General features: G+C 35.3%; 1 pseudogene; it reads right to left on the reverse strand.

Moving 5' to 3' along the window:
- Positions 1–9,863: 9,863 nt before the first annotated feature.
- Positions 9,864–12,171, reverse strand: LOC148956986 (glycogen [starch] synthase pseudogene; annotated as a pseudogene).
- Between the last annotated feature and the right edge of the window lie 255 nt (positions 12,172–12,426).

Consider the following 12,426-nt stretch of genomic DNA (forward strand, 5'->3'; position numbering starts at 1 on the left):
TATATATATATATATATATTACCCATTTCAAATCTTCCGGAGCTGATCCCATTTTTAAGTAAATTTCTTCGCCCCACTTCTCCTTGACCTCCACATTTAGCACAAGGGACGGTGAGGTGGCCTTCTCAGCTTGCCAAATCCAAATGTCCTAAGACTTTAGCTTAGTAGCAACTAACCTAGATACAGTTCCTACCGTCCCTCTTATCCCCTTTCCCTGATTCCAACAGTTACCTAGCCCTGCACGGTCTAATATATTCTTCACCTGATTTGGCCACGAATCCTTCCTCCAATCTTGAAGCTTCATTAAAATACTTGTTTAACTAGCCTATTATCTTCTATCGATGACACCCTTTCCCAATATTTAACCATACTAATTAACCTACTCTGTCCCATACACTTTATTGCTATATCTCCTCTCAGCACTAACCCATTAAACTTATTGCCAAGGCCTAACATACGCTTAAAAAACCTCAACTGCATTCTGTCTAAATTTACCCACTTATCAAACCCCCAAAGCTCCACCCCACAATGCAAAGCCGATCTAACCCTAGCATTAAAAATATAATTTAGCAGGCCTACATCCGTAATTTCCTTGATTCTACTTTAACTTAACATTCCTAGTAGTCTATTTCCCTTTCTTTCTACCACCTTAAGATGTTTATTCCATTTCCCATCTGACGATAGCCTAAAGTACCCAAGTACTGAAATTCATCTACACGGTATAGTGTCCTTTCTTCATACGTAAACTGACATTGCGGATCTATATATGGTAGTGGATTATGGACTATAAATGGATATATGGTATTATAAACTAAGTTTGTTTTCATTTCAAAAATATTGGAAAGAATTACCTGAGTTCTCCTAGAGAACTATTTTCATTTATCTTTCTTCCTCTTTGGATGCACAGTCTTACGTATGGAAGGAATATTAAGGTAGGATTATCAAATAAATAAGTAAGTATAACAATAAGTAATCCTTCTTTTATTATACAACTTTGAGTGGTTCCAGAACCACATGTCTTTAGAACAAGTGCCGTTTTGTTTTTCAAAACGAACAAAACAAAACGAACAAACGTTCGTTTTGTTTTTCGAGTGATTGAATTGATTCCTTTCCTTGTTCAGTTGTTTGCTAGTATCCGTCGATGGCAGTTCATATTTTTTGGATTTTGTGCAAATCGCGGATATTGGCGAATAACTCGCTTTTATGGTTGTTAGGTAGTTGGTTTTAATTCTTTTAATTTTTTGGCTTTTATTGATACATCGTTTCGTTTCGCGCTGAAGAAGAGAGGCGTTTGTCCTATCGAAATATTCGCTTCGTTTTTTGAGTATCTTCATTTGGCCTATAAAAACCCCATTTTTGCTTGTTAAGGTTATTGAAAAAGAACATGGAATATATAGATATATGCTTAAAAAAAGACATATTTTACTGAAAAATCGGGAAAAGACTTGAAAAAACCCTTAGGCTCCATAGAAATATCGAATCAAAAAAGAGAACGGTTCAAGTTGAAATTATAGCAAGACGGAAGTGAAATAAAAGAAATTGGGTGACAAAGAGACACAAGTTGGTCAAAATTTAAGGCAAGACCACTTAAAGTTGGGAAGTTAAAGCGAAAACAGTTATGTTCGCTTATATGTCTTAAAAAACTACCGTACGTAAAAAAAAGATATATGGAGATAAGGATATATTCCTTGGAAAAGAACCACCTTTTTACTAAAGGGAAGAGCCTATGGGAAGATTGTAGCTACAAATAAAGAGTGTAGATATACATAATATATTGTTGTGTTTCGTGTTCTTAATAAACCTATTAGATTGAACAGAATCACAAGGAAAACTAATGTTGAGCCTACCAGACGCTTTTTATGGTGATCAAGCACCAAATAGATATTACTGAGATGAAAGCACAACAAAAAGGTAAGGAGTCAGAAAATTCCATCTCAAGCTATTTCAAACTGATTTTCAAGCTACAAATTTAGCTATTGTTGAATATAGTTTTGAAAAAAAAGTTATATATTCTTTTAGAAGAGGATAAACCTTGAATATGTGAACTACAACAGTTAAACCTAGTATTATGCAAAAAAAATCGTCTCAGGTTTTTGACAACCCTTGAGCACACGTAGCGCGTAGCGCATAGACGTTGTGTGAGTTTTTTTTGCGCATCATAGTGCATAGAACTGTAATTATATTTGCAAACTCGCGTTACTAAGAAATGAACAATACATCGCTCCCCGGGAAAAAAGACTTACCTAGATGGAAATAGAAAGAACCACTTATTATAAAGGCTTATTAGCCTATACTTGGGGATATTTCATAACTACTATCGTGGTTCTGGGATTGTTTATATGGGGTCTTAAATTTTGGTATAATATGAAACATCAAACCCTCGGGGGGAAGGATATAAGAAACCCTGTCTGCGCAAAACCATAATCTAACGTTACAAAAAAAAGATAACCTTGGCCAATAATGGACCAGAAACATAACCCTAAGGAAACCCATTGAGGGTAGATGCACATAATGACCCAAGGATGGCAGCAAAATAGCTGTAAACGAAATTAAGTTGATTAAAGTAAAATATTGAGAATTGGGACAATTCTTCTTTAAATGGGGAGTATTGTGGTAAAGCTTTCTAATTTAGTTAATTATTAATTTAGTAAAAATATATAAGACGTAAATATGAAGTTTTGAAATACCATTTTGTATTAAGATAAGGAACATATTCTGCTAAGTTCTGTTTAACGGGAGATTGAGAAATTACCACTTCCTAGCGATTACGTGGGAAGGTGTGGTTGATAATAATGTATAAAAGATACACTTTATCGGAAGGGGGAATCTGATACTAACTTTATGCCGGACTGGTCCGTTGTTTTAGAAATACTTTGGAACTTTGTCTTATCCTTGTAAGTGTATAAGTATCTATTTATATATTATTATTGTTTTATTGATACTTGTGGTCTACTTGGGACAGCCAGTCACAGTAGACAGATTATATCCGATTATATTATATGTTAAATGAATAAAAGTATTGTGTTTTAAACAACCTCTCTACGATCTATTTTTAGCCTCTCGAACATACCCAGTCGGTACGCCTCATTAGTTCGGGCATAGCCTAAGGCACGCTACCAAAGTTTTATTACCTTAGGGCCAGAGTTTATCTTCCCTATAAAGGGAGAATAAAGGCATCTACAACTACAACCCCCAAATACCACAAGTAACACTTTAAAACAGTAAATTCTCGAGAACTAGGCTAAAACCGCAGCCTTATTTTTACAGGTATCATGGCGTAGATTAATTTCAAAAGTTCCCTTTTTAATGAAAGGGTTTTGGTTGTTGCATTAATCTTTATTGGACCCTCCTTTTCAAGGTCTATTATTTATTGTCTGACTGTTTAAGCAGAATAATGTTTGCCATTATTACGTTAGTATAGTTTTAACACATTGGTATCATTCTAAATATTATGCCTAATTCTTTTATCTACGAGATACCATATTTTTGGGATTTCAATTATTGGCTTTATTCTTTTACCCTTACTGGTAAGCTATTTTATTAAACGTCTTGCATTATATATATATATAATTGTTTTACCTACGAAAGATGTTTATTTTGTTATTTTCATTGATACGGGTTGTTTTTTCTTATACTTAATTGCGCAGTTCATTTTCGTACCCTTTGATTCGTCTTAAGATACTTTTGTTTGCTGACGACGATAAGACTAGTGGTTTAGCTAGCCGAGCGTTGGTTGCAAATTTAGTTTATGGTACAACAATTCGTGACAGCAAACATAATTTTACTATAGGGGGCCATCAAAAGTCGACAAAAGGTTGATCAATATGTGTCCCTTATTCTACTTTAGTTTTTGTCTTATTCGTGACTTGCAGATGTGATATTTTAGAATTTTGTTAACTAATTTCAAGGATTTTTTTTTACTTATGGGGGGTACCTAATTTTGTCTCTCAAGACTATTTAAACTGCGTGAGTGACAGGCGACTAGTCCTAGGTTATGGGGACAATTTGTCAAAACAATTTTTCTTAGTGTGGTTGTCCCATTTATCTTACAAGATATGTGTACATAATTTGAATTTTTGGCAACTAGGAAATTCATTAAACCGAAAATATTACGAGACTGAGACCATGAAATTGCCATTTTCAAGTCTTCTTATGCCCTGCTCATATTATACTGCCCTTGAGGTTTTGTTTATCTTTACGAACTTGTCTTTTTTTGTTAGAATTACATCGTATTATTATGGGTTGACACATACGTACGAAGATTATTATTTTAAATTCTACAATTTTGATTTATTTTTTACGTTCAGGGTTATTGATTTTTTTGCTTTGCGTTAATTCTTTAGAACTTATTCTTCTGTTGAAACAATATATTATAATTATTTTATGTATTTTGAATTATGCCACGCCAAAAAAATAATCGAAATATAATCAATTATCAATACATATGCAATAGTATATAGAAGGTATCACTATTTGAGACCAAACGATATTTTCGGATCATCTTATATTCATATGGGCCAATTTTTCGTCATTGGGTTTAGCGTTTTTTTCTTTTTTTTTTTTATTCAAAGATTATTTTAGCATGTTGATTAATTTATTCTTATAATCTTGGTTTTCAAGTAAAAGGACTGTTTGTTATAGGAATCCACGTAGCTTAGAGTAAATTACGGTATACGGGTTAATTATTCTTATTATAGGCAACGAAAAAGGAAAAGTGTTTTAATTCGGTAACAGTATGCTTCGGTAGTTAAACTGTCATAAATGTTTGTTATTTCGCAATTATTTGGAAGTTACAGGCCTTGATTTATTATCGTATCGACATTTTAAATGGGGTCAATTTGGGATGGATTTTAAATGCCATTTATGGGGGCTTATTATTTTGTCGACTTTTATTTGAAGTAAATACTTCTAGTTACGATTTGCACGAGAGCCCTTTTTGAACTTTATTGTGATAGTCGGTTGCTAAGAATTAGCATTTTACATAGAGTCGCATTAACTGCATAGGCAACTTATAACTCTTAGAGAGGTGATATTAATTTGGTAGAAATTGCGAAGGGAGATTTTTTCGTCTCGCTTGGTGATTTGCAGGAGTCTTTAGGAAATTAAGTTTATCTTGAACGTCAAAGAATGCCTTCAGTTCCCATTGGCTGTTTTTAATTTTCCTTTTATTTTACTAAATAGGATGATTTCTTTTGATAATTTAATCTTTTCGTCATCACATATCTTCCATATGGATTAATGATCCATGCACATTATCGAGGAAAAGATATATAATTCTACTTGCGATTAATTTCAACTGAGGAGAAATTATTTTTGTAAAATTTTTTAGCTTATCTACGTGCACATGGATCATGTTTTATTAAGGAACGTTGGATATAATTAGTGCGATAAAAACTGGTACATATTTCTTTTGCCGAATATGTACTATAGGTTGTCGAGTATTTTATAAATTTTACAGCGAGTTAGGGTTGCTACTCCCGGTAATTTTTTCTTGCTATTAAATTTGAACTTCTTTATTAGTTATTAAAGGAATATTATTTTTGTTGATCTTAGGTTTAAAGTTTTTTTGAGTCTTGCTGTGAGAAACGGTTATTAAATATTTAGGTAACTAATTCTGCGTTTTGTATGTATTGCTATGGTGCTAATAATAATAATGAAAGATTCCAAGGATAAGATTGTACTTTGACCTATCGTCTAAACGTGTAACCAAGATTTCCGATGCCGTAATAATAAAGATACCAATTATGTCTTATGACGGAAGTAAATCCTCATCATGGGTATGATAAACCTCCATCACAAGCCATAGTTAGGACATTCTGGAATTTTGTGTTCCGTTATATTGTTGGTATGCGGTTTTTTGAATTTGGATAGGATCTCCGATAAAGTTAATTTGGGAAGAAGTAGGATTGATCCTAAAGGAACCCTCAGTATTTCGAACCTCGAAATACAAAAAAGATCAAGCCTCCCGAGGCTCGAAACACCAAAAGCGTCCTCGGATCCGCATTTAAATGCTTCATTAAGATTAAAAGTAAGTTTTGAATTATTCTGGCGTGGGATTATGCATTGGCATACAATCGAACGCAGCACACGGAAGCGATCCTCATGCACTGAATACAACTATACGCCAAGGGATTCCTAGTGATCCTCACGTTTGCCTACTCCGGAGGCTGCCCGGGATTGGGAAGGTTAGGACTTCTGTTCACTGCATTTTCTCTTCTATGATTATTTATAATATAATTAAATATTTTTCCCGTTTTTTTTTAATTTGGGAAATACTATATTTTGGTCAGCAGAAATATAGGTACTTCTAGTTTAACGAGTTTTCGCTCGTGTTATTAGGTTGTTTACTATATGTTATCGCTAACGCTATATCGTATAAGGTGTAACCACTTTACTGTATTAAACTTGTAATTTTTTTTAACGAGAAAAGAATTTTTACCTCCTTTTTTTTGAGTTCAATTAATTCCCATGATTGGTATTCCTTAGTTTTCCGTATCTTCTGGTAATGGTTCTGTTTTGGGTGTTCCTTGTGGTGCAGAGACTTCTGAGGAATCTTGGCCTGTTATAACATTTGCTTGGGCGTTGGAGTACTGAGTCCTCATAATTATGTTATTGTCCGTTGGAGGAATTTGTTGAATAGATACCACTTGGGGTTTGATATGATTATGCCGGGATTGGTTTGGGATTGCAAAATATGCGGGTTGTGATGGTCCTTCGTTGTAATCGTTAGCAAGAATATTTTCTAAATGGGGATTGAGGGGTAGGTCAATTTCAACGGTAAAATATGTTGACACCATCTTCTCTAGGTTTGAGCAGAATTCTCTTTGTTTCTGTAATCCTCTGGTAATTTCGACTTGGTTTTCCTTTAGTTGTTTCTCTAAATTGTCCTGTTGGAGTTTGATTATTTCTTTCTGTGCCTTCAAGTTGTCGTATTTATATTGTAAGTCTAAAAGCTTTGCTCTTTCAGGTGCCAGGGCTTCTTGTATCGCCATTGTCGCGGATAGAACTGTACTGCTTCTGTACTCTTGCACTTTTTTGCCACTTTCTTGCATTTTATTGTATAATACTTGTAATTTTAGGACCTTGTCGGGGTAATTATATCCCTTAACAAGTGTGGCGTCACTGGGGTGATTTTTTCAGGGGAAAGTTAACACCAGAGAAATTTGCCGTAATTTCTATACGAAATTCTTCTTACGTGTTGCTTTCTTTTTGCCGACTCAATTTTACGCCTGGAGATGCCAAAGGTGTCTTCAGTAAATTTTCACCAAGATTGAATTGTCTAGAGGATATAGCCGTGGGGATGAGGGATTTTCCGTGTAGGTGGAGCCAGATTTACAGGCATTATTTAAAAAACTATCAGAAATTACAACAACTCCAGGAAATAGGAGGGGGTCTTCAAAATCGCGTTGTTTACGCTAAAGTTTGAATTTTGTCCCAATTCTTTAAGATTGACTCCAGAAATACAAAGTTAGTTTATAGTTTCTACTTTTATAATATGGAAAAAGTTAGGGAGAACTGTTTAGCGTACATGGTGGAACTTGCTAGCCAAAACAGAAGTAGAATTGACCAAAAAGATGAAACATTGAAAGCACTGTCACATTTGGATCCTGAAAGTGTCCTTGATGGAGAGCACGACAGAATTGTGTCTGCCCTGGCGGTTCCCCCACTTGGTCGGGAAACCGAATTTCAACAAGAGAAGACCAGAAGCGATCTTGACGAACTTTGGAACAAGAACATGTTATTTGCGTAACCACTGCAGAAGTGAATCCGTCAGTTTTCTGGTCTGCCTTAAGAAAAAGTAAACATACCAAAGAGTAAGAAAATTACAAGGATTTTTTGTGATTTTATGATGATGTTATGTGGCCTGCCCACTCTTCGGAAGCAGCTGAAAGTCAATTCATGTTACTTGGTTTTATAAAAACAAAATTACGAAATGGTCTTATAATAAAAACGACTAGTTGTTTAATGCATGTCAAGCAACTAATTTGGCGTTCTGGAACGTCGCTGGAATCCTGGATTATACATTTTGAAATGCGCAAGAAATAAATCGATAGGCAAAAAGCTAGCAAAAGAACAGAGAATGTTGACTCTCATGCTGACATTAATTTTCAAGAGGAATTTTCGTTAGAAAACTGGCCTTAAGCCCCCACAAGTTGTTTTTTAGCGTTTACACGTTAAGCACGTTCAGCGAGATCTTAAGGTGAAAGGTAAAACAACTTTCTGGGAGGGTGTGAGGAATTTCTTAGGCTTCAAGGGAGAGAGAGGGGTGGATAAAGCTAAACTAACAGCTTTATGAGAGTCTAGACGATGAAGATGACAATGACGGACACGGATGATTTCAGCTACAATAGAAGGGTACGGTATCAGAACACTTCCTTGAACCATAGTTTCAAAGAGTTGTCTCGCCCCAAGGATATTGGGGATGCCCCTTCCCTCGTTTTTCCCCTTTAGAATACCAAAAATGTAAAAAAGTTAAGTCTTTTAACCACTTTTAACTTCCATAAAATGTAAATTATTTATACAAAATCCTTCTTTTCCAGACATCTCCCCCTCCAAGTAAAAACAATTAATGTTTACCTCCCTGAGGCTAGACAATTCATTTTGCGCCCTTACAAACGAGAGGCGTTTTTTTAATAATGAATAAGTGCAGACAAACTCAGACATTTTTAAAATACGAAGAAATGAAAAATTAAAAAATTAGCGCAACAAAGCTAGGTAAGAAGCATTTGGACTATTTTATTAAACGAACACAGGTTTTTGGTTAAAGGTCAAACATATTTATTCAAGGATCGTAGCTACACTTTCAACAACATAATTAACTTGGAAAATGTGGAGCTCATTTAAAGAAATCATACAGCATGATGGTATTCTAAATTTACAAGCGTATATTCTAAAATGTTTATAATCCGAACAACATCAAAGCAAACCACACACAATAAACTAGGCACAACTTGTAGAGTAAAATCATCTCCCATAAAAAATAGGCTTAGGTGCTTGAGCCCTTGGGGAAAGGGAAATTCAACCAAGAACATTCGCTGCTTAAATTTTTTTTTTAGATGACCCACTGTTTTTTTTTTTTTTTTTTTTTTCTATTTTAAAATACTTTCTTTAAATTGGTATGCGCAGGATCCTTCTAATCAATCTTGGAGGGATTTTCCCCTATCCCCTTCCCTTGTGCAGGTACTACGGTGCATAGAGGGGAGGGATAGGGAAGGTATACCTCCTTTAAACCGTACGATACCCCCCCCCATAGAATATTTGCTATGGGAAGAAAGTTAAAAGAAGACAAATTATGAGCAGAAAGTAGAAAGAAGGTGAGATTTTAAAAAACAAACAATAAAAACAACCAAAACGATTAAACACAATATACAGACCGGACCACAAGGTTCTATGTTATAACTAGCAGAACATAATTTATTTGTTTGCACTCTAAAGTTTGAGCCACTTACTTCAACAATGAATATACTTATGAATGGTAATCTTTAGGCGCGGCAGCTTAAAGTTAAAAAATAAGAAAGCAAAAAAGTTATCAATCTATAAAATTAACGCAACAGTCAATTCATCAGACATATTAAAACTCAAGTCTTAGCCCATTACTAAATAAAAACTGTATATACAGAATTATATGCAAAGAATCTTGGAAGAAGTTTACAATTATACAATTAAGAAAAAGGAGAATTATCTTGCAACTTCAGATGAGCAAGGAATTTAGGCAAAACTTATGAGGACAGAAGAATTATCAAAAAACAAGAACTTATCAATTCTTCTTGATAATACTTTTGCTTGTAATGGTCTTAGTTCAGCATTGGAAAGAGGCTTAAATTCAATATTCAGGTATGTCATTAAGGAGAAAAGAATAAGAGCACCTGAAATGAAAGATAGAAAATTCTTACGCTATTTACAGCTAACGTTTTTATTTTCTGTTGATTTATAACTAGATAGGCAAATCACTAAAGCTCAAATTTAAGAAAATAAATATGCACATATCACATTTCTATATGGCAAAAGGCCTTCCTGGTAAAAATCAATTATAAATAAGTTAAAACAAAAAGAAGTTTATATGATTTCAAAGTTAAAATCGTGAAAAATTTTAAAACGAGATAACTGTTGCAACTCTATGCCCAAGCTCTTCAAGTTCTTTTTCATCATCTACTTCCTCGTCACTATTACTAGGAGCGGGGGTAGTTGCTCGAGAGGATGTTGGTGATGGGGGCTCTGAGATGGGACGAGGGTATTTGATCTGGCGAACCCCTCTTTCTTCTTCAACTGCCAGCTCTGGAAACACCTCGTGCAGTGCCAACAGCCTTGCTCTTCTATAGTAAACAGCAAGGGTTCGCCAATCCAGAAGGTCACTTAGACGCTCAGTGCGATTACGCTGAATAATTCTTTGTATACGATTCAAGCGTATTAAATCATGCATGTAGTTGGAAAGCTGGGATATTGACTCATATAAAGAAATGAAACGACGATCTACAATATATACGCCATAACTGGTTGGATCTGCTATGTGATCATTCATGAAACACCCGAATCCTGACAGGTTGGTTGTCACAGAGGGAATACCCATAACTGTACACTCTGCGGGTGTATAGCCCCATGGTTCATAGTAACTGGGGAAAACGCCTAAGTGGCACCCGCGTACAAAGTCTTCATAGTCAAGCCCTAAAAGGGGCTAGTAGACGACAAGAATTCAGGGTGAAAAATAACTTTAACTCTGTCATTTTTACTATTAAACAGTTGGCATCGTCTCAAGTTATTAAGGACAGGATCAGCATGGTCATCAACAATATTATGAGTTGTTATTGGCGGTAGTGATGATCGCTGGCTTGCAAAGAGACAACGTTTAAGCTTGACAATATCATCCTGTGATAGCAGCTCTTCATTCTCTGGTAACCTACCCCTGAGGCAGGCTTCATACATTTTGCTACCGATTTCTTGTTGGACAAGGTGCACAGTGTCTCTTAAGCTTTTTGCTATTGCTTGCCCCCGGAGACTTTCTACATTATAGTTATTAGTTTGGGTGGGGAAAATTAGAAAGGCAACAACAGTCTTATCTGACCCAGACTCTTTCATCATGTGGTTGAGTCGAGCCAGTCCTTCAATAAATACATCTGCTCCTTTATTGCCAAATTCATATCTGCCAGCAATAAAAAAATATAAAGTTTTATCAAGATCAAAATCATGATGACCATAAAAATGTCCACGAATAAAGTCATGTATTTTTTCTTTATTTACAACGTGTAGGTTCTGAAATTCATGAAGAGCACTAAATTTCTTTACATTAAGGCCATTTGGAGTTATAATGTCAGGCTTTCGTTTCAGTAGATGTTCAGCTTCGATTCCCGTGATTTCAGACACGGTCGTAAAAATGTGCGCTAAATGAGTTGCGGCTCTTTCAATACAATATCTATGATAAAATTGGCGCTTGCCAGCCTCAGCATCGATATCAAATTTATCTAAATTGTTGTAGAAGTCAATATTTCCGGCACATAAATACCGCCCGAGAAGGGTGGCATGAGTTGTAAAAACAGTTGAAACTTCTATGTTCCATAGTCGTGTCATAATTAAGCCTATTCCAGAAAGCCACTCATGAAAGTGGCACACTATTTTTGGAGCTGTTTCACCATCTCTATTAGAGAAATAGTGGAAATCAGCAATAAATTGGGCAACCATAAACCCAAATATTACCGCGTCGTTTGCTTCTATATCAAGATGAGGAATTCCAACACCACTTTTTTCAAAGAGCTCATGTTTATATCTATCCATATTATAAGATGCAGAGGCTATGTCAAATAAAATGACTAAAGGATTTCCGTCAACGAGCCAACTCCCTGTATGGATCCTGAAACCGGTGTCACGAAGCTTAGAAACAGCATTATTCAATGGGCCAGCTGGGAATTCAAAATCTTCCACTTCTGTTCTAGCAAATTGTTCTTTATAAGGACCAAGAAGTATATACTGATTACCTAGCTCTTCAACAGATATACTAGCCTTGGAACGAATCACGGTATAAATACCACCTACTTTATTTGCCACTTCCCACGCACATTCAAATGTCCATATGTTACTGGCTGCTGCACTTTCGCCACGATCGAGATATCCCATCAGGTCATTCGTGCTGTCAACTTTGTAGAAACGGCGGTTTATCGGAGTTGTAGAATTGGTATCCATTGTTACTAGATTGCCACAAGCCTGTAAAAAGAATAATAAGTTAGAAAGTTTTCGAAATAACCATAAATTTCTGTTCCCAATAAACTTTTATTTTAATACAAACTGAAACGATAGTTACCATTCCTGAATCAGTGTCAGACGGAAATTTTTTTTCACCAGGCAGTTTTTTTCTAAACGCGTTTTTTAACTTTTGATTACTATGGGCCGTGATTCTCTCTTTACTAGGATCTAAAATAGGGTCACAAACACTAAATA

The sequence above is a fragment of the Artemia sp. Qi Xiang Cuo genome, chromosome 1 (genome assembly GCF_049724085.1).
Source record: "Artemia sp. Qi Xiang Cuo chromosome 1, ASM4972408v1, whole genome shotgun sequence".
NCBI lineage: Eukaryota > Metazoa > Arthropoda > Branchiopoda > Anostraca > Artemiidae > Artemia > Artemia sp. Qi Xiang Cuo.